At 41.1% G+C, this 19629-nt stretch overlaps 1 pseudogene; it reads left to right on the plus strand.

The window, feature by feature from the left end:
• Positions 1-68: 68 nt before the first annotated feature.
• LOC135780026 (uncharacterized) lies at positions 69-13957 on the plus strand (annotated as a pseudogene).
• The last annotated feature ends 5672 nt before the right edge of the window (positions 13958-19629 follow it).

The following is a 19629-nucleotide window of genomic DNA, read 5'->3' on the forward strand; positions in this document are numbered from 1 at the left end:
TTCACGTCAACATATGACGAATGGTCAAGTGTCGTCAAATATTGACGAAATGGGGTGAGACTGTGTTATTTCAACACAACCTTCAACGAAAAATGCATTTATCGGACACAGAACTGGAATCCGCTGTGATTGGCTCAGTTTATAAAGTAACGTTAAGCTTTTTGTTTGTGTTTTGTATGGACAGCGTGCAAACATTTGCTAATTGCTATATTATTGGGAATCTCGACAGGTAGGGCCGTCATATGGCCGAAAATTCATGACTGGCTATCTGTCTTCTCTTGGATTGCGTGCAGGAGAATGTCGTGTCGGAAAAATCCTTAGAGACGTTCATCAGCCATACCATGAATTGCGACGTCTGGTAAATGTTATTTGATAAGTGTTGTTACTTGTTGTTACAAAATAATAATAATAATTCATGTAACGTTAAAGTTAGAAGTGCAACACCTTAAGAAAACATAGTGTTTTGAGATGTGTCTCCGATGTGTTAGTTTAGGACAGCTCAGTGTGAGTGCGCATGTCCGTGGCGTGAATTAACTAAAGGCTATCAAGAATTAGTTTATTAAATTCATTCACAGTATGCACACACTCATTCTACTTTAAATACAGTATGCTGAAATACAACTAGAATTGTATAAATGGGGTGACAAGGCTACTTTAGGGGGTCCATATCCCATGAAAGAATACTGTAATTATTAAAAAAGCATAAATGAAACTGTACATTACCCCACATTAGATAAATATTCTTCTTGCCCTGCATGCAAATTACTACAAGCATTATACTAACTGTAAGATACATAATGCAAGGCTGAAATTAAAAATTCTCACATCTGATTTACTGCAAAAGATGTCAGGTTAACTTCGTTAACTTTAGTAAAAGTTGTTCGGGAAATCAAAATTCCACAATAAACCAAGTTACTTCAGATAGCAGAGCTCAACATTAAGGATTTTTGGCAAAAGAAGTAATTTATTTAAAAGTAAACATGGATTAATCTTTTTCATGAAGTTACAATTGTTAGGAGCAGTGAGTGATTGACACAAAAAACTAGACACTTCACAAGTTTTAAATGATGTATTTATTAGGGCTGTGCAAAAAATCGACTGCAATTATCATGCGCGTGTCATCAGTAAAGCCGGTTCGGTGATTAGTATTAAATCGCCATCAGCTGCTTTCAGATGGAGCTGCATTTTTTACACAGACCCGTAGTTCACAGAGAAGCTAGGCAAAATCGGGTTCATAATCGATGAAAATCGATTCCGATTATCTATGCGATTTTGCCTAGCTTCTCGGTGAACTACGGGTCTGTGTTATAAATGCCGCTCCATCTGAAAGCAGCTGATGGCGATTTACTTCTAATCACGGAACCGGCTTTACTGATGACATGCGCATGATAATCGCAGTCGATTTTTGCACAGCCCTAGTATATATCATATCTGTACGTCCAAAATCAGCAGAGTAATCGTCTCTTTGCGCAGTGATTAAAAAATAAAAAGGGAGGGTTAATATTCCTAATGTCTGTTTTTAACAAATGTGCTGCGTTGCCGCCAGAGTATGTGAGCGGTGCGGAGTGGGAGCGGAGCGAGGAGTGGAGTGGCGTGATTTTGCCAGGACCGAGGAGCGGATTTTTTGAATGAAAACGCTCCACTATCGCTCAATTACGAGTCACGAGTCGTCAGACCAAACCACTGTGAGAAAACGGAGGGGGACATTAAATGTTTCTTAATATATTTTGCATTCGTTTGCATTTGTATTGTCGTCTTACTAGTACTTTCACAAATATTTATATAAGTATATATATATAATGTTATTTATTATACCCATGTTTTTAATTATATTTTACTGACCCCCTCGCGATTTCCGCATGTGCAACTCCATTAGGCCTATATTGGACCAGTTTATTAGTTGTTAATAAGCACAGACAGAAAGATGGAGTTTCTAAAATACTACCACGAAGAAGGGGGAAAAAAATACAAATGTATTGTAAAAGGTCCTGATAACAAAGGAGATCGTGAGTGCGGGGAGGTAATTACAACATCCAAAGATTCCTTATGGAATCTTAAAAGGCACGTGTCGAGGAAACACGATCAAGTTTTTTGCTCACACTTGAGAAGAGAAAAAAACTGAAGGTCAGTATCAATACAATTTGAACAACCTAAACCACCAACGCAAAATTAATAAATTTGTAAATATTTTGCGACATTTAATTATACTTAATATTTAATTTTAGCGCCATAATATGTGCAATTTACATTTATTTGCAGAGGAAAGATTACAGCAAACGTGTAAAGAGAATCAGAGCAGTACATTTAAAGGCTTCTTTCAACAAAGAACAGCAAAAAAAAATATTTCACAGGAGAGGAAAAGTGAACTAGATCAGGCTTTCTTTAAAATGGTCTACATGGACTATGAGCCACTCACCAAAGGAGAAAGAGAAGGGATGCGCTATTTTGCGAACATTGCACAGCCTGGCTACACCCCACCTTGCTACAGCACAGTCCGTGACACACTCATGCCACACGCTTTACTCGAGTTGGAGAATAAATTGCAGAATCTACTACAGAACTGCAATGGACTCTCAGTAGCCCTTGATATTTGGACGAGCCGACGGGGTCACAGTTTTCTGGGAATCGTGGGCAGTTTCATAGATGAAAACTTTAAAGGTCACACTGTTCTGCTTAGTTGTGAGCACATTCAGGGACACCACACAGCAAAGCACATTTATGAAAAATATGAGGAGGTCCTGAGACGCTGGAATGTCCAACGTGGTGTGATCAGAGTAGTAACTGATAGCGCCAGCAATATGGTAAAAGCCTCCAATCTGCCTGGTTTCAGCGAATTCGGCGATCAGCGGGACCAAGATGTCGGGGACGCGGAGACAGAGAGTGATGCTCCAGATGTTGCACTCCTGCAGCTTCATGCAGACCAGCTGGCCATCCTATTGAACATGATGGTAGAGCACTACGTCACAAAATCAAATCTTCACCTGAGATGTCCGATCCACTCCAACTGGCAATTAAAGACGCAATCGCGAAGCACAGTCCCATTAATTCAATAATCAACAAGGTTGGTAAAGTAGTCAAAACAGTCAGAAAAAGCACACTGAACACAGAGGAAATCAACAAATTAGGTGTTCGTCCCACAACTGCATGGGCAACCAGATGGAACAGTCAGTTACGGATGATCGAGTCGGTGCTGAAAATGTTCGAGAAGGACACGCTGTGGCAAAACTGGCTGACATCGATCACAGATGATGGGAAAATCACATGCAATGATGTCCTCATTCTTCAAGGCTTAGTGAGAGTACTCACACCATTTGCTGAACTGACCCATAGTTTACAAAAAGAACTGGGAAACCTGGGCATGATCTTACCGGCAGTTGCGGAAATACACAGAATGATGTCTGGTGTTTCCAGTGACACTCCACTGGAAATAGCCGCATTCGCAGAAACTCTAGCTGAAAACTTTTCGACTCGTTATGAAAGGTTTTATGATGACACCCACGTTATATTGGCTGCATTATTAGATCCATGCTTCAAGAACGAGTGGATTGCAAGAGATGAAAAAGTAATTCATTACACAAAGCATTCAGAAATAAAATCATGGTTTTATTAAAAGAAAACTGTATATACTAATCAACAAAAATAATACAGTACATAGTATAGTAATTATAGAGTTATATAGAGTTTTCATATCCTGTATGTACTCTATATAACTCTATAATAATAATAATTATTATATTAATTATTATTATTATTATTATTATTCAAAATGGCAAATAATCATAGCTAATTTTATTGTTCCTGTAGGTTCAAGGCAAACAGATTGAAATCCGGGAGTTGTTAGTTCGTCAAACAGAACTTATCTGCAGTGTGAATAAAAAACTAACATCCCCTTCCCTTGTCACGGACACTGTGAAGGTCCTGGAGTCTGACCCGGAGGTCCCAAACCCTGTGCCATCGAGCGCAAAAAAAGTCAAGTCAATGTTCCAGTCATACGCAACTGTGAGACATTCCTCTTCTACAACAACACTAGACGTAAAAGAAGTCGAGCAATACCTTGAAATGCCAAGATTGAACACCGAAGTGGACGTCCTTTGCTTCTGGAAGAAAAAACTCTACTGTACTGCCACAACTTTCACAAATTGCAAGACGCATATTCAGCGTTGCCAGTGGCTCAGCAAGCGTGGAAAGGGGGTTTTCTATTGCTGGTTTGATGTCCAGCAATAATCGCATGTGCTTGGCACCTGCCACTCTGCAAAAGCTTGTTTTTCTTAAAGTGAATGCAGCATTGGAGATATAGTTTTAAAAAATATATGTTTAACCAGCTATAGCATTTGTTCTGTTCAGCATAGTTCTAGTAGTTTTTAATTTATTAATTTGTTCAGAATAGTATTAATATAAGTTGGCTAAAAGTGAAGGCAGTAGACTGCCTATAGTTTTTCGTTTGGCTATTTGTCTAAATTAATATTTTAGTTTGTGATTTATTTATTTTATTTAATGTAATGTTTTTCGTTTGATAATTTATTTTATATGAGGTTTTTAATTTATTAATTTGTTCAGAATAGTTCTATAATTAATAGCCTATAGAAGTTGGCTTAAGGCAGTAGCCCTATATTTTTTTCGTTTGGCTATTTGTTTAAATTAATATTTTAGTTTGTGATTAATTTCTTTTATTTAATGTAATGTTTTTCGTTTGATAATTTATTTTATTTGAGGTTTTTCATTTAATTTATTTAATTTCAACACATTTTTTGTTGTGCTTTGTTTAAAATTGAGCTAATGATAATTTGGGCTAATATTAGCTAGTGTTTCAAATTCCAATAAATATATGATGTTCTTCTATTAGTACTGCATATTCGTTTTTTTTTTAAAGAACAAAAATTTGCCGTAGAGCGAAAACGGAGCGATACATAAGTAAGGACGGCGCGGGGAGCGAGCGAGGAGCGGAAAATTGTATACGCGGAGCGGAGCTTGAGCGTAGTAATTATGAAATGCTTTGAGCGAGGAGCGCAAATTCTTTCCACTCCACTCCGCTCACATACTCTGGTTGCCGCATGTCGAAAATAAACACGCCGATTAAAGGTGCAGTGTGTAATTTTTAGAAGGATCTCTTGACAGAAATGCAAAATAATATACAAAACTATATTATCAAGGGTGTATAAAGACCTTTCATAATGAACCGTTATGTGTTTATTACCTTAGAATTAGATGTTTTTGTCTACATACACAGAGGGTCCCCTTACATGGAAGTCACCATTTTGGGCCACCATGTTTCTACAGAAGCCCTTAACAGACAAACTTTTATTACTAAGTTGTCTCAGACGTTGAACTGTTTGTCTGGTGGTAGCTACAGTAGCTTCTCTATGTGTTTCGAAAGCGAGGGGTGAGCAGTGGACTGAGTCATTAGTTGCAATTCACAACCTCAACACTAGATGCCGCTAAAATTTACACACTGCACTTTTAACAGAAAGTGAAAGTAGCGCATTAAATTTGGGGTGGCGCCCGGGTTGGCCAGTCACATCTCAGGGGGGTCCAATGCCTCCTTGGACACCTCTCTGTCTCTGCCACTGGTGTCACACAGCATTTTTAAGAGGCTTGACAAATAAATGTTGCGTTTTAAATTTACACTGCAAAAAAAATGACTTTCTTACTTAGTATTTTTGTCTTGTTTTCATTAGAAATGTCCAAAAATTCTTAAATTAAGATGTATTTTCTTGATGAGCAAAAGGACCTAAGAAAATAAGTCTAGTTTTTAGACAAAAAAAACATACAATTTAAGTGAATTTGTGCTTAAAACAAGCAAAAATATCTGCCAATGGGGTGAGAAAAAAAATCTTGAAATAAGTTTACTTTTTTCTTAAACACTTAATTCTTTACTTTTTTCTTTAAAACTTAATTCAAGAAAAATTTTCTCACCCCATTGGCAGATATTTTTGCTGGTTTTAAGCACAAATCTTAAATTGTATATTTTTTTCTAAAAACGACTTATTTTCTTCAAGACAAAAATACTAAGTAAGAAAGTCATTTTTTGCAGTGTACTTTAGCCAATAATCCTAATTTAAATGTTAGATTTTTATATAATATTTTTTAAATTAAATATTACTGCATTCGATTTTACTTTTTCAATCTGTTATGGGAATGAAGGACTCAAATGCAAGGATAGCAGAAAAAATGTCACAGTTTATTAATGCGGCCACAGGCAAAAGATAACGGCACCAACAAAGACACAGATGAACAGAAAAATATCCAGGTGGCTGGAGAATGATAACTCAATAGTCCTCTGTGGCAGAGCAGAACGAAAAGGGCAGCGGGGTTCACAAGGCACCCGGAGAGAGCGAGAGGAGACCGATGCCAGCCAGCGGCACCACACAGGTACAATGCAAGTCTCTCTCGAGCCACAGTTCTGTGTATGACAAATAAACGCAGGGGGTAATTCCAACAGCAACAAATTAATCCTCACACACGAGACAGGACAGGACAGGACAGGAAATGGTAGATATAAATCCAGTACAGAAACGAACACGTCTGCATAGCTTAACAATCTGACAAAGGACAAAGACAGGGCACGATAGATAAAGCCTGGGTAAATGAGAGAAGATGAGGAACAGGTGGAGAGGGAGAGTGGAAACAGCTGCGGCTGAGAGTAATGAGAGCGGGCAATGTGTGTGTGTGTGTGTGTATGAATGTGTGTGTGAGCGTGTGTGTGTGTGTGAGAATGTAGAGAAAGAGAGAGAAAGAAACTGGGCCATGACAGTGCCCCCCCACTAAGGAGCGCCCCCTGGCGCTCCTAAGGGGGAAGCCTGACGAGACCGGAGGAAATCATCAATGAGCGAAGGATCCAAGACGTCCCGGGGAGAAACCCAACTCCTCTCCTCAGGACCATATCCCTCCCAATCGACCAAGTACTGATGCCCACGCCCCCGACGACGCATGTCCAAAATCTTGCGGACTCTGTAAACGGGTGACCCCTCGATACGAATGGCGGAAAGCGCGGAGCGAGGGGACGAGCGGGGGGCAGGCTTAATGCAAGAGACATGAAAAACGGGGTGTACCCGGCGAAGATTAGGCGGGAGACGGAGCTTGACAGCGACAGGATTAATAATCTTAGTGATAGGGAAAGGTCCGATAAATCGAGGAGCCAATTTACGAGATTCAGACTGGAGAGGTAAATTTGCTGTGGATAACCACACCTTTTGACCCGGCAAATAGCGGGGGCTCTTAATCCGACGCTTATTAGCAGTGATGCACATGCGTTTACGAGAGCGACACAGAGCGGATCTTACCCTTCTCCAGGTTCGTTTACAACGAGAAATAAATGTCTGCACGCTCGGGCATCTAGAATCAACCTCTTGTGAAGAGAATAAGGGAGGCTGGTACCCGAGGCAGCACTGAAACGGAGACAGTCCCGTGGCAGAGGATGGGAGCGAATTATGGGCATACTCTGCCCACGGGAGCTGCTCATACCAAGATGATGGGTTACGAAATGCGAGACTACGTAAGAGCCGACCTATGATCTGGTTGGCTCGTTCGGCTTGGCCACAAGTTTGGGGGTGAAAGCCCGACGAGAGATTGGCAGTGGCACCAATGAGGCGACAAAACTCTCTCCAGAATAGAGAGGAAAATTGTGGTCCTCTGTCAGAAACTACTTCAGAGGGTAAACCGTGTAATTTAAATACATGGTCTACAGCAATCTGGGCGGTCTCCTTGGCAGAGGGGAGTTTAGTGAGCGGGATAAAGTGGGCAGACTTAGAAAACCGATCAACCACCGTCAAAATGACCGTGTTACCATTAGACGGGGGAAGACCGGTGATAAAGTCGAGCGCGATGTGAGACCATGGGCGAGTAGGAACAGGTAGCGGGCGAAGCAGACCGGCTGGCGGGGCATTGCCAGCCTTAGTTTGAGCGCAAACCGCACATGAAGCAATAAAGCGGCGAGCATCTCCTTCTAAGGTGGGCCACCAAAAACGCTGGCGGATAGCCGCAAGTGTACCCCGAACACCAGGATGGGCAGTTAATTTAGATGCATGTCCCCACTGGAGGACAGCCAAGCGTGTGGGCACCGGAACAAAGAGTAAGCCCTTAGGGCATTTTCGTGGGACGGCAACGCGAGATAAAGAGCGCTTAACCTGTCTTTCGATTCCCCAGCCTGCGGCCCCTACCACGAGACTGGGAGAAATAATTTCCTCCTGTGACGTGGAGGGGGTTGAGGAATCAAAGAGCCGAGACAATGCATCCGGTTTAACGTTCTTAGAACCGGGGCGGTAAGAGATGGAAAAATCAAAGCGCGTGAAAAATAATGCCCAACGAGCCTGACGCGCATTTAATCTCTTAGCGGAGCGGATATATTCTAAATTACGATGGTCGGTCCAGACAATAAAGGGAATAGAAGAACCCTCCAACCAATGTCGCCACTCGCCGAGCGCTAAGCGTATGGCGAGCAGCTCCCGGTTGCCGACATCGTAATTACGCTCCGCGGGCGAAAGACGATGGGAATAATAGGCGCACGGGTGGATCTTTCCATCAGCTGCAGATCGCTGTGATAGAACAGCACCCACCCCTACCTCAGACGCATCAACCTCGACGATGAACTGTCTAGTGACATCAGGCGTGATAAGAATGGGTGCGGTAGTGAAAAGAGACTTTAAATGATCAAAAGCCCTCTGAGCGGATTCTGACCATTCAAAGCGTGACTTGACAGATGTTAGAGCGGTGAGAGGGGCGGCCACCTGACTAAAGTTTCGGATAAAACGGCGATAAAAATTAGCAAAACCAATGAAGCGTTGTAACGAGACGCGAGAATCGGGAGCCGGCCAATCTACCACCGCTTGAACCTTTGAAGGATCCATACTAATCCCCTCTGCCGAGATTACAGAACCCAGAAACGTGACCGAAGATACGTGAAACGAACACTTCTCTGCTTTGACAAATAGCCGGTTCTCACGTAAGCGTTGAAGAACCCGGCGTACATGCTGGACATGAACCTGGAGAGACGGGGAGAAAATTAGTATGTCGTCAATATAGACAAACACAAAAATGTTAAGCATGTCACGGAGAACATCATTGACAAGAGCCTGAAACACGGAGGGGGCGTTGACTAGACCGAAAGGGAGGACCCGATATTCAAAATGACCGAGGGGCGTGTTAAAGGCGGTCTTCCACTCGTCTCCTTCTTTAATACGCACTAAATGGTATGCGTTGCGGAGATCGAGCTTGGTAAAAATCTTAGCTCCCTGCAGGATCTCGAAGGCTGAAGACATCAATGGCAAAGGATAGCGATTCTTAACAGTGATGTCATTCAGCCCTCGATAATCTATGCAGGGGCGGAGCGAACCGTCTTTCTTCTTTACGAAGAAAAACCCCGCACCAGCGGGAGATGACGACGGAACAATGGTACCCGCACTAAGTGAATCAGAAAGATAATTCTCTAGCGCCTCCCGTTCTGGAGCCGACAGAGAATAGAGTCTACCCCTAGGAGGCGTGGTCCCCGGTAAGAGATCGATAGCGCAGTCATATGAACGATGAGGAGGGAGAGAGGTGGCCCGTGAACGACTGAAGACCTCCCGCAGATCTTGATACTCCTCCGGAACTCCAGACAAATCACCAGCTTCCTCCTGAAACACAGAAACAGAAGAGACAGGAGGGACAGCAGATACTAAACACTCAACATGACAAGACAACCCCCACGAAACAATAGATCCCTTAGACCAATCAATATGAGGACTATGGCGTTTAAGCCAAGGATGACCCAGGACAATAGGGGTAAAAGGAGAACGAAAAATCAAAAAAGAAATTGTCTCTCTATGGTTACCAGAAACGGTAAGTGTCAATGGAACAGTCTCTTTCTGTACTTTGGGTAGTGAACTGCCATCTAAGGCAAATAAAGGAGTACTGTCACTTAAATGCATGAGAGGAATACCTTGTTGTAGAGCCCAATCCTCATCAATAAAATTTCCCTCTGCCCCAGAGTCGATTAAGGCAGAACTGGCAATTGATGAAGCAGACCAATGAAGCATGACCGGAAGTGACGTACAAGCCCTGGAAGGGGTTTTCTGTGTGATGGCGCTCGCCAGTAACCCTCCATCTACCGACGAGCGTTGGCTTTTACCGGACATGCAGACACAAAATGATCAGCGGCTGCACAGTACATGCATAGACGGTTAGAAATCCTTCTCTCCCGTTCCTTGGGAGAGATACGAAGACCACCTAACTGCATGGGCTCCGGCACAGCTTCGGTGGAAACAGGAGCAGCCCTGACAGAAGAGGAAGAGGAAGCCGCTGGCTCTGTGCGGCGGGCTCTGCGGCGAAGCTCAAACCGCTTCTCAACCCGAATGGCGAGAGCGATGAGGTTGTCGAGGGAGAGAGGAACCTCCCGAATGAAGATCTCCTCCCTGATCTCCGAATTAAGTCCCTCCAAAAACCGGGCGATGAGAGCAGGCTCGTTCCAGCCACTGGTGGTAGCGAGAGTGCGGAACTCAATAGAAAAATCAGACGCCGAGCCTCTACCCTGTCGAAGGACGGACAGCTGTCGAGAAGCCTCAGCGCCATGAGCAGAGCGGTCGAAGACCTGGATCATTTCATTCTTGAATTGAGCGAAGCTGAGGACACAATTAGACTCCGCCTGCCAGTTAGCCGTGGCCCACTCCCGGGCGCGACCAGAGAGAAGGGAGATGACATAAGCGACCCTCGAGCGCTCCCCGGCGTACGTCACTGGCTGAAGGGAGAAAACCACCTCACACTGGGTCAGAAAGGCACGGCACTGAGTGGGCTCACCCGAATAGACAGGAGGGTTGTTAATCCGTGGCTCCGGTGGAACATGAGTGACCGGTGAAGAGGCCCGCGGCTGGCGGATATGATGTACCTGCTGCGAGAGGTCAGACATCGGGGCAGCAAGCGTCTCGACCGCATGTCGGGCAGCGGTGATGTCCTCCTCGTGCCGTCCTAGAAGGGCACCCTGCTGCTCGACGGCAGCCTGAAAGGGACCGGCTGCCTGAAAGGGGCTGCTACCCGCTGAGTCCATGTTTGGTCAGATTGTTCTGTTATGGGAATGAAGGACTCAAATGCAAGGATAGCAGAAAAAATGTCACAGTTTATTAATGCGGCCACAGGCAAAAGATAACGGCACCAACAAAGACACAGATGAACAGAAAAATATCCAGGTGGCTGGAGAATGATAACTCAATAGTCCTCTGTGGCAGAGCAGAACGAAAAGGGCAGCGGGGTTCACAAGGCACCCGGAGAGAGCGAGAGGAGACCGATGCCAGCCAGCGGCACCACACAGGTACAATGCAAGTCTCTCTCGAGCCACAGTTCTGTGTATGACAAATAAACGCAGGGGGTAATTCCAACAGCAACAAATTAATCCTCACACACGAGACAGGACAGGACAGGACAGGAAATGGTAGATATAAATCCAGTACAGAAACGAACACGTCTGCATAGCTTAACAATCTGACAAAGGACAAAGACAGGGCACGATAGATAAAGCCTGGGTAAATGAGAGAAGATGAGGAACAGGTGGAGAGGGAGAGTGGAAACAGCTGCGGCTGAGAGTAATGAGAGCGGGCAATGTGTGTGTGTGTGTGTGTATGAATGTGTGTGTGAGCGTGTGTGTGTGTGTGAGAATGTAGAGAAAGAGAGAGAAAGAAACTGGGCCATGACACAATCCTTTTGCTGAATCCTTATTTTTATTTCTTTGTTTACTATTACAATTTTAATAGCGGTTGAAAAGCCAGATGTTTGCGGTGCATTTTTGTGTCCAATTTATGCGCAAATTACTCATATTTAGAAGTTTCATGAATGAGGCATCGTAAATATATGTGAGCTATAGCTTAAGATGCAAGCAGTAATCCATTTTATTTTATCATTTGTTTAGGGTGCACGTAATCTTAACCCAGTTCCTTATCATGCCGATGGTATGGGCCATAAACTGCACCTTGATCAAAATGAAAAGCTTGTAATGTTTGGTGTAACACACGTACTGGCCATTGATGGCTACAGCAGCAAAATTGTTGCCAATGCTACAATGCCAGTGAAAAATAATCTTGTGATTTATGAACAAGTGTACAGGTAAGCATGTTCAGAATGGTACCCCAATAGATTGGCATTTGCTATTTAAATGTGTAATACCAAACAGTATAACTTCAAAACAATTTCACTCAGAGGCCGTCTTCTTTTTTGCAACAGTTTTTTATTGTGCTTGCATTATTTAATGTTTTGTGACAGTCAACAACTTATATCTACAGGAGAACGATGTAGTGTTTTTGTTTTATATTTCAATGTGTTTCTAACAGCAAATTGACGTGTTAAGGCACACAAGTGAATCAACTCAATACTGTCATAATCTATTTCTCAGCTTAAAATATTTGTTTTTATAGAATGCACTTTTTTCAAATAGCCATGTGCAAAAACAACAAAGTGACAGTATTATATTTTGGATCTGTTGTAGTTAATTACGGCCTGTGGGACCAGCTGAGGGTTGACCATGGCAGAGAATTTTACATGTGCCTATACATGCAGGAGAAGCTGTCGAGACACAGGCAGAACCTCAGCAGACAACCATACCTTCAAACTACTTCAACAAGGGTGTGTTTTTTTGCAATGCTATATGCTGAAAAGACAACTATAACTATTAAAATGATTGCATCAATTATACTTGTACTTGGCCCCGTTTCTTTCCTTGGAAAGAAGGGTGAATACATTTCAAGTGGTAATTTTTATCTAAATGTACCTAATTCTTATTTCTCTATTCGACATTGTATTTAATGTAAAATAATGTTTTATGTTCTACACAGAATCTTGGAGTGGAAAGGATTTGGCCTGAAGTTAACAACCGAGTGAACTACCCATCGAAGCAGGCCCTGGTACACCTGCTGACCAAGAAGTTATCAACATGGAAGACAATTTGACTAAATTCTGCATTTCAAACCTGACCTGCCAATTAAGCCAAATTGGATTAAATAGAGTAACGCAGTCTTGGAATGCACACAGGATCCCAGGTATGCTTTTAGTCAGTGCAAGACCTTCCCTGTCTATTTACATTCAGGACATTGTTTTTGTTCACTGTTGATTGACATACTCTTTTTGTTTTAGGCCGTGGGATACCCAATGAGCTTGCAGCAGCTGGATGTCCATCAAAAATTTCAGCGGAGCTGCTGCCCAGTGCTCCTGTTGTGGCAAACATGTACAAACAGGAGTTGGGATCATCACTGACGTGGATGTCAACCTTCGAAATGGACCCCTTTTCCTCAGAGGAGGACAGATGTCATGCAGAAGTGGATTTTGCAGAAAAGTATCCAGACATCTCTCTTCTTTTCAATCATGCAGTGAACAATAACTATACTCCTTTTCAGGATTCATTGTTATACCTCATTAATTTAACTCAAAGATATGTTTAAGTGGCCTAAATACTGTAATTAATTTTGTAATCAGTATAGTACAGTAATCATGCAACCAAGCTGTTACTGTGATATTGCTTTGTAGTTTTATACCCAGGCTCAATTTAATCAATGAGGCTTGTTCTTTTTCATTAAGTAAAGTTTATTCAAATGAACAGTTGAATAAACAGACTTTCTTTTATAACTCTGTGGAATCTCAAAGAGTGTTGTATTAAACAATTTAAAGTTAAATTCTTGAATTCAAGACATAAATATGTAAAACATTGCCCCAGTATTGAAAAAAGGAAGACTATTTTTTCTTAAGAACTCTGTAGACTCTTAAGGAATGTTGTATTTAACATTTTAAAGTTAAACCCTTGAATACAAGACATAAATATGTAAAACATTGCACCAGTATTGAAAAAGGGGAAGACTCTTTCTACCCCAAACACACTGCATAGCTTGTGTAAATCCAATATTGCACGTTGATTTTCACAGCATTCTAGATGGTGCAAAATAAATAACCAAATAAAACAATGCACAAAATAGCCCTTGAACTGCACAATTTGACATTTTCAGAACTACAAAGAAACCAACAGAAAAAAATCAACAATTTCATGCAGTATCTCTAGTATGTAATATACAGTATTACTCAAAGAGCGTGTCTCTCAGTGCAGCCAGTGCATCAGAGAGACCTGTAAGCAATTACATATTGTTATTAGATTCACCAGCTCTGCATTTTGGGTAGGAGGGAGAGTTTAGCTGCCATTGCTCGATGCACGTCCTGCAGCCAATTAGACTGTGGCAGCATGAGGAAACCATTGGCTCATTCATTAGATCTGTAAATGAAAAAAAAAAGTTTGCAAAACCACAGAAAAATTGCTACGATCAAATTTGTTTTATCATCATATTAGAATATGTTCAACAATTTTCAGTTCCTGCTTAAAATGAGTACATCATTTAAGAAAATATTTTTGGGGAATAAAATACAACACAAACCTCTTCAAATAATGCAGGCAAATGCACCTCTAATTGCTGCTACTTGGGCATCTGTCTGGGACAGTGTCTTGCGGTTTGAGTTGGTCAGCTCTATGAGCTCTCTGATCTTACTGGACACACCTTGAAGGTCCTGGGCTACAAGAACAACTTGTTCTATGGTGTCCAAAACATCGTGAAGACCGGTGTCTTCTCGACGACTGAAAAATATTTAAAACATAACAGATAAACCTAGATATTAGTCTCAATTGCTTTATGCACACTGCAACCTATTTTATTAATCTGAAATTTTTATGTTCATGAAAAGTAATTAATCTGACAGTTAGTTTGATTTTAGTGGCCCCAACTCTAAATGGTCCCAAAGTAATGCTGTGCATATGCACTTCGACTTTATTGTCACATCTGTATCTATATATTGTAATAAAATGTAGCAGTCACTGTACCTCACTCTCCTTCTTTTAGTTTCTTGTAGGCGTTGGAATTCTTCTTGCCACAAAGCGAATATTTTTCGCGCATTCTGTTTCCAATATGCTGATCCTGTATAGCAAATAGTTTAGAGTCCAATATGACTGCATATAACATGCTCATCTCAAAACTAAAAGGTTGAAAAAAATCCAGCTAATAGACAATACAAAATGTTCTATTATACCTCTCGTTCCTTCAGAATCCAGGATTTCTTTTCCTTGACCATCAGTCAGGATTAGTGGGCCCTTTGCCCAAGGGCATCTTTTACTTTACTGACAATACCCGGAACAGAAGCATCAAACTCAGAAAAACAAACTGTTAATGTATTGCTTGTCTCCAGCTTGCCATCGTGAATGTCAGCTATGAAAACATTCCTAAATATTTATAAAAACAAACACAATTGATGTTATCTGTTCCTGTAAATTACATGTTTATAGACATGCAGCACTCTTATTTTTTCATACTTTTTTGCTATAAAATGTCAATAAACTTGACTGGGTGAAACAATTAATTATGCACTGATAGCAAGTAATGATTTTTTTATAATAATCTTTCTGCAGTTTAATAAACTGTTTTGAATACTATTATACTACAATGCTTGCACAGTGTGTTGTTGTATTATAAACAATTATTATACAATTATATTTTTTGCAAGGAATCATTTTTGTCACCTTTGGAAGGATTTCGGTATAGCAGCTCTTGGAATTGTAACAAAACCAGCTGCAGAACCCGCAGCTGCACTGACTGGACGGTAAAAGGAAAAGCGAGTAGGGACGGGTGTTGCTGCTGCATTGAGACTAGGTGAACCCTCTGAGCTGATGCTCTCGCCATGGACCTCATAATGGGTCCTCCTTCTGAGGTCAATAATACTGAAGTGGCCATCAGGTGCAGGAAACACAGCCACATTGATGTCATCAGTAATATACAGACTGGTGCTACTGACCTTTAGAGAAATATACACAAAATAAACATTTTCAAAATAATGTTGTTACTGGGTTTAGTCTTTTTATGCAGGGGACAACAATTCTTGCTGAAACTTTCTAAGATTGGACTCAACACACAAAGAGTGTGTCTTGTATAAATGATTAAATGATCTGTAATTGTAAACAGACTGAGCACAACTGTAAAGTCATTAAGATCACATTTTATTCATAATGTGTTCGAAAATCTAGGTGTGTATCTTAACGCGCAAAAACACAACGATCTTAGAATGTTTCAAGTTGTTGTGTCCCCAGCATAAAAGTAACGTGAAGCGATTTAAAAGTCTCTGCTTGCATTAATGACAACGTTTCAGCAATTGATTAAGTTAATGAACGAAACATTAGCCGCACAAATGACCCCACATGTGAACAGTGATTTTGCAGCTAATCAAATTATAATTTGAAAGAAAATATAACATGCATATTAATAATAATAATACTTTGTTTTATATCAAAACTAAAATATTGTGGCACGTTTACAACAAATAAATAAAAAACTGCACACTGCTCCCAAAAACATGTGCCTTACCTGAAATATTCTGCTGATTTTTTCTACAGTTATGTCATCATCTCTAAGAGTTAGGCGCCTGTTTCCTCTGAACAGCACAAAACTTTCCATGGCTGTCAACGTTGTGTTCTTTGTTTTTTTGGTGGACGACACGTGGTGTTCAAACGTGCACCGACGTTTACGTCACATCCATAAACTTCCGGGTCATGCCAATTTGTGTGAATGAAAAATCAAAATTAAAATTTATCTAATCTCGTTATTCGGGTTTTGTATTTTTTATCTGAGCGCACGATCTGAAAATCGGAAAACGAGTCATTTTTCGTTTTTGCATTTTGGTTCAGGAATTAAATAATGGAAAAAACAAGTACTTTTTTGTTTTTTCGTTTTTAATTTTAATTTGAAAAATCGATTTAATGAACGATACAAGGATTCACGTGTTATCAGTTTATTAAGCATAATCGGCATAAGACACTGCATGTAAACGCACTCACTTAGGCACAAGTTCATAGCACAAGTCTTTACATGCAAAATGGTTGAACAAGTTATCATAATATGTCAAGCATATTTCTATACTTTCTATATTTCCATTAGACTTTTTTTAAATCTGTCCTGAATTGGTAAATTGCTCCCAGGTGAATCTGTACTTTCTCTTACGAAGGTGCTTCGGAGCAACAGAGAGCCGGAGCAACAGAGAGGCTGTCTACACTTGGCATTAACATGCGTTTTCGTCGATCGGATCACAAGTGGACGACGTTAATGCCAGGTGTAAACAGTGTTCAAAAAGTTTTGAACGCGTCCACTTTCGACCACTTTGTGGTGTAAACGCACATGTGGTTGAATGTGTTCGAACAGCCACACGCACCAGCCTTTTCTCCGCCCATTTATCTAATCTGAGCTACTAAACTCAAGTTTTACGTATTTTTCTGACTTCTGACGTTAACACAGTGTGAACAGCGCTATTTTTAGTCTTTCATTGATAAAACTAAAGCGGCGCTGATCTCCGTAGTTTCGTTTTGAAAGTGTGAAAGTTGTGCGATCCTATTTTATCAATTGCGCTGAAAATTCAGAGAAAGCTCTTACATATACACGTACAAAACTCTGTGCAGCATGTTTACTTGCTAAACAGGCAGCTGACTCCGACATAATATTAGTTTGCGTCCATATAAGCTCATAATTTTTCCCGCTCGCGTTTGAATGACAGCAGAGAGACACGCCCACCGTCTCTACAGACTGCCCCTCACAGTATTCAGGACAAAAGCGGTCGAAAGTGGACAAAAGAGATGGATTTAAATACCAGGTGTAAACGTGATGTGTCTCTCTCGTCCACTTGTGATCCGATCGATGAAAACACATCTTAATACTAAGTGTAAACAGCCCCAGAATGTTACAATGTTTGACAATGGAAGGACAAGGAATTGGACGGGGTCAACGGCCGAGCATCTCCTGATGAGATTAGAGCCACACTCGTAAACCACATTCTCAATCATGGGCTTACAATGGCTGAGGCTGGTCGAAGGGTGCAGCCAAATGTTGGAAGAACAACTGTGTCCTCAATTATTCAGACTTTTCATCAACAGAATAGGTTTGTACTCTAAAAATAGGCATTGTACACTGTACTTTCATTACTCATTTTTTCCCCCACATAGGACTGCAAGACAAATTCACAGGGGTGGCAAAGGGCCCCTTTTCACACGTGAACAGGAGTAGGCCATTTGCACCATGGTAATAGAAAATAATGCAATAAGACTAAGGGAGATAAAAAAGTGCCATTATAGAGGACAACAACATCTTCAAAACATCCAAACAGTCAGCATCTCAACCATTGATAGGGTGCTGAAAAGACACCAAATAGACTAAACAGTACAACATTGTATATTGATATACAGTACAGTAAGTGTGAACTTTACACATTGCATCTTCTTTTCTACAGCCATAGCAAATATGTGCTGTATACATTTGATGTAACTGTATCTTGGCCAAAATGAAAATGCATGTAAAACTCATTTTGTGTCTTCTGGATATAGTGTATAATGAAACTGGAAGCAAGTGAGCCACTGCACAGCTTCATCTACATGGATGAAGCTGGCTTCAACCTAACAAAACGTAGAAGGTGTGGTCGAAATATCATCGGCCACAGAGCTACAGTTGATGTGCCAGGCCACCGGGGCAGGAAACATAACCATGAGTTCTGCAATCTCTGAAAATGGTGTGCTAACGCATATTCCCATTATTGGGCCATACAATACAGAGCGTCGTGTCATCTTTTTAGACACTCTCTACAGGGATCTCATCCCTGAACAAGAGAGGGGTCAGATTGGAAATTACCTGCCAAAGTATGTGATCGTTTGGGACAATGTCAGTTTCCATTGTTCCAACATCATCAGGCAATGGTTTGCTGCCCATGACAGGATGCTGATGGAGTTCCTCCCTCTCTTCTCTCCATTCCTTAACCCCGTTGAGGATTTTTTCTTAGCATAGAGATGGAAAGTATACGATCATCAGCCACATACGCAAATGACCCTTCTGGCTGCCATTGATGCAGCATGTGACAACATCACAACAGATGCCTGCAGAGGCTGGATAAGACACTCAAAAAGATTCTTTCCACACTGCATTGTAAGAGAACATGTTCGTTGTAATGTGGATGAGAATTTGTGGCCGAACAGACAGGATCGTCAAGAGGTGTAGGAAGATTGTAATTCCTTAATGTAACTTTTACAGCACCGCATGTACAGTTGTCCTATGTTCAAATGTCTTCTTTAGATTTTTTTGTGTGCGATTCAGTGCTGTCTTTTCATTTCTGTATCTCAATGACATGTTCTGTCAATAAATTACAGTAAAAACAGTAAGAGTGTAAATTGGAATCTTATCCATTCTCTTGCAATTACACTCACACATACACTAAAGTGTAATCTACAATTGAGAATAATTGTCATCAAAACTTTAGCCATAGTTTACATCAGAACATCCCTCCAGAGTAAACTGTTATATTGACAACATGACTAAACAATTTGACTGTCTTATCCGTACAAAATGACAAAGACTTGTCATTCTGATGGCACTGACATGTTCATTGACACAGATATTTACTTTTGAGAGGTAAACTAAGGATTTTGAGTAAGAGACTGGCTTTTGCTGGTTATCCATGGTGTTTTGCCATTTGTACGAATTGTTTTGAGAAATGCACTTACTGTTTTGCAAATTGTGAGTTTGATTCGAGAAATGTACCAAAGCGACTGAGAAAAACTGTAATGTCGTTCTCACTTTATGTTCTTTAACACAGCTAAGATATTCTGCTGGTTTGTATCTT

This window comes from Paramisgurnus dabryanus, chromosome 19 (genome assembly GCF_030506205.2).
Source record: "Paramisgurnus dabryanus chromosome 19, PD_genome_1.1, whole genome shotgun sequence".
NCBI lineage: Eukaryota > Metazoa > Chordata > Actinopteri > Cypriniformes > Cobitidae > Paramisgurnus > Paramisgurnus dabryanus.